At 53.7% G+C, this 4,419-nt stretch overlaps 1 pseudogene; it reads right to left on the reverse strand.

Moving 5' to 3' along the window:
- Positions 1-1,973: 1,973 nt before the first annotated feature.
- Positions 1,974-4,054, reverse strand: LOC103606988 (annotated as a pseudogene).
- Positions 4,055-4,419: the final 365 nt, after the last annotated feature.

The following is a 4,419-nucleotide window of genomic DNA, read 5'->3' on the forward strand; positions in this document are numbered from 1 at the left end:
TTTTTAGTGTTTATGCTCATCAAATGTCTCTTTGCACTCGTGTGGCATATGTCTGAAAATAAGATTCAGTCTTATGGGCTGCCTTGATATCTGTCACTGTGAGGGCCTCAAAAGGCCTAACCACAAGATCTGCTCTTGCCAGGTGCGCTCCCTGCCCAATGGGAATGGATCCCCACCTGGCTGGTTTCTCTACCAGCTGCGCTCCAGAAGGCCCTTCCTGCCAGCTTGCAAAGTCACAGACATAAGACAGTCACATTCTCCCATGGGAACCAAGTTCACTCCACCCTCTTGTTACTACATACTCTGCCTCCCAAAGTCCCTGCTTGTTCATGCTGATCCTGAGTCACCCTGCACGGTGTGTGGTGTCCTCCTTCACCGGGCTGCAAATATCTGTGACTAATAAACTGTTGTCGATCTCATTTGTCCAGTGTTATGTGTTGTGTGTTCAGCCATCCTTGTAACCTTGGGGTGGAAATCCCTCCCTCAACAATGATGTGGTGATCTCATGACTGGTTTTATTTGCCAATAATAAATAAAACCTCCCCAATGGAGTTATTTACAAATAGGCAAATAAAACAATCACTGTACTTCCATTGAGTTCAGCGTCTTTCCTCAAACCTCCTTTTGTTTCTGGATTTCCCCATGGACCACCCAATTACTAGACCAAATCAGGTCCCCAAGTGCTTTCCACATCCCCCCACCCCGCTTTCCTTCACCCCTTGTACGGTAAAAAGTTAACTCAGCAGGCCTTCAGTGCTCAAACCCTGAACATTCCAGATAAAGAATTTGCCCTCGAGTGGCTTCCAGGAGATAACATCTGATTGCTCAGAATATTCTGCCTAAGAGCACTTTGTCATACCTGGGGCCTTGGGTTGCCAGACAATTTATGCTAACAATGTGATTTATGGAGAATACCTGTTTTTGTACATCTGGAGCCCTGGGCTGTGCAGTATCAGTTTGACCTCTGGAGAAACTGGAGACTGAGTGAAGGTCAGTCAGGCAAGCACTCCGTGCCTATCATGCAGACCACCCACCCCCCAAAAAAAACCCCAGGACACTAAGGCTCAGGTGAGCTTCCCTAGTTGGAAACACTTTGTACACAATGTCACACATCATAGCTGGGAGAATTAAGTGCTGTCCGTAAGACTCCACTGGAAGAGGGCAACTGCAAATTTGCCCCTGTTTTCTCCAACCTATATGGCTGTTTCCTTTGCTGGCTTTAATCTGTATCCTAACACTAAAAAACAAAACAAAACAAAACATAAAAAATCCATAGTATAATGGCTCTTCTGAGTTCTGTGAGTCCTACTAGAAAATCATCAAATCTGCAAGTGGTTTGGAGAACCCCCCACACACGCCCCATAGTGCATCAGCTTCCACAAACTCCAGTCTCTCCCCTTAGTCCCTCCCCCTACAACATGAAGGGGGGGTGGACAACATCCCTTCTCTGCTCACAATCATCTCTAGGCTTCCGCATGTCCCCAGGACAAAGTGGGTTCTGTTTTCAGCTCCATCCTTGCTGTGTGTGGGTCTGGTGGGTTGTGCCTCCAGCTTATTCTCAGTGCTCCACAGAGACCATCTACCACGGGCCACTGTCCATGCCCCCAGGGCAGGCCACATGGCTCCCCCATCTCTGCACCACACAGATAACATGGCTACCCACTCCCTTATGTGCGTCCTCAAAGAGCCTATGTGAGAAAAAGCCTCCAGACATCGCCAGTGTTCCCTGGAGGGTGGGGAGACAAAATTACACCCCTTTGAGAAACACTGGTCTGCACCTATCTCTGCCTCTTCCTTTTCCTCGCAGCCCCTGACTCCACACTTCAGTATGCAGTTTGGGGGCCCTGGGGAGGATCTAGCTTGGGCCAGGGGGGTTCTGGGCTTCTAGCTGCCTAGTATCTAGAAAGGCCAGTCGTTGCCAGAACTTGATGTTGTGCCTGATTTTACGAGAGGCGGGGGCAGGACAGAGGTGTTCAGGGGTTGGCTGCCCTGGCGTCCTGACCCAGGTCTGATAAGCCATCGGCTTGCCGTAGTTTGGGTTTGCCACACGACTGAGGGCCTCATGATGTGATACCTTGAAGCATGTCATTACAGATCAGTGGGGGCCCTGAATCATCCTAGGAGTAAAAGGGAGACACAGAGAGTGAGAAACGACAGCCCTGATTTCTGCCTGGGAAACCCCATCTCTCACACCTGGGTTGGCAGATCACTGGCAGCAATTCCCCAGCTACGGGGAAAGAGAAAGATGTCTCCTGCCCACTCACAGAACAAGGTGGGCAGGAATCCCAGCAGAGGGGGCAGGGCTCAAATCCTGGCCAGCGGGGAAGGGACTCCAGAGCCCAGCACCTGCACAGGGGGATGAGGTCCAGGAGGCCAGTCCCCACAGACAGGTCAGCTAGAAAAGGAGCAGGACAACCTATAGAGGCCTCCCTGCCTCAGGTCAGCCCTGTCATTACTCACTCCCTGCCTGTCCCCTGCCTTCCTCCCCCCAGCAGTCTGATCCCCGCATAAACCCCAGAGCGAGCCTGGGAACCCCTGAGTCAGGCCCTGTCCAGCTTCTGCTCAGCACCTTCCAGATCTCCTGCCTCATCGGAGGAAAAGCAGCACGCTCATGTGGCCCAGCTGAGGTCCTGCCGATGGCTTCTCTCCTCCCTCTCTGAGGCCACCTCCTGCCATCCCCGGTCCCTCCCTCCAGCCACACGGGTCCCTCACTGCCTCTCACGCCCTCCGGGTCCTCTCCTCTTGGGACTGGCACTTGCTCTTCCCTCTGTTCCTACCCAAATGCCACAGGACTCACCCCTCAGCTGTGGCAGGTGTTTGACCTCACCTTCAGCAGGAGGTCCCCTCCCAGGTACACCGTTTATCTCCCGAGGCTCTCCCCATCTCTCCTCCCTGCCCCTGTAGCTCTATCACCTCCTGACACCCTGGGTCATTTCTGTGTCACGTCCACTGTTTCTGTCTGTCTCCTCCCTAGAGCAGGGGCTCCGTGAGGGAAGGGCTGTCCTCTGTTCTGCTGTCTTCCTGGGGTCTAGGGCTGTGCCAGGCACGTAGCAGATGCTCAGTTAATAGGTGCTGAGTGGAGGAACAAGTGAACTCTGATGTGAGAGTCAGATGGTACCTTGAGGCAGGAAGGAAAGGGAAGGAAGCAGGAGGGAGAGATGAGGCACAGGGGTGAGGGGTTCCACCGGGAAGCGTGGAGAGAGATGCTTGGTTAAATCTCACACCCCAGCCCAGAACCAGGGACCCCTCCCTCCTACCCCCTCAGGATCTTGGGGGAAGGCACTGACTTACCCAGAAGGTGTTTTTGCCGCCCTTCAAGCATCTGGCACACAGCATGAACTCTGTCACTTTTCAGAGTAGGCTTTGTCACACAGATCAGTGGACCTGAGATTGAAGTCCACACACTGGAGACTCTTTGGGAGAAAGACTATGGTCCAGGGGAAAACATGGCTGTGACCATAACCCAGTGGGCTCCTGTCCCTTCTCCCTCAGACCCAGGTGTCTAGGCCACATGGTCTGGCCCAGTCGTGCCTTTATCTGGTACAGATAAAGGCATAGCCCCAGCCAAAGGCATGGCAAATGCTCCCCAGTTCTGGTTGCTGGGTGGGCAGGCCCAGGACGTTCACAGCATTTGTCATATTGGCAGGCTCTGAAAGGCAGAGCAGCATGAGGTCATGGCTGCTGTCACCATCTGGACTGAGGGTTCAGTTCTTCAAGAGGCTCATGTTGTGGGAAGCTGTGGCTGACATGGACAAACTGGCCTGTATGTTCCTGCTCAAACACGTTTTGCCAACCGAGCCACACCTGGTAATAGCTGGGGACAGACAGGCATGGGGGGAACTAGGACAGAGGAGGGGGAGGAGAGGTGGGGCAGGGGAGTAAGGGGACGGGTCCCAAAAGACAAAAAAAGAAACAGAAAAGCACAGGGGATGGGGCGAGAGGGCAGAGAGAGGAGGAGGAGGAAAGATACGGAGTTCTGGAGAAATAGAGGCAGTGACTGAGAAGAGGAGCGTGACAGTGTCAAAGATGGAGACAGACACGGTGAAGAAGAGAGCTGAAAGAACAGGGGGAATGTGAAAGGCAGAAGAAGAGAAAACAGTGAAAACAGAGGGAGCAAGATAGAGACAGGGAAAGACGGAGAAAAGACAGACAGTGAGAAACAGATGAAGGGAACAGGAAGGGAGTGAGAACTGGACAAAGGAGAACGGGACACGGGAAGTGACAGGAGGGAATGAGCAGTGGAGGCAGAGGGGAAGCCAGGAGGTGACAGAGAGAAGGGCAGGGAGGACATGGAGGGGGTGGGGCAGGTGCAGGAGGAGGGGCCGGGCCTGAGAGCAGCTCAGCTGCAGCTGGGGCCATCGTGCAGGGAGGGGAGGCCTGCCAGCAGCCCGAGGTCTGGCCCGCAGCCCAAGGTCGAGT

This window comes from Galeopterus variegatus, unplaced genomic scaffold (genome assembly GCF_000696425.1).
Source record: "Galeopterus variegatus unplaced genomic scaffold, G_variegatus-3.0.2 Scaffold7016, whole genome shotgun sequence".
Classification (NCBI taxonomy): domain Eukaryota; kingdom Metazoa; phylum Chordata; class Mammalia; order Dermoptera; family Cynocephalidae; genus Galeopterus; species Galeopterus variegatus.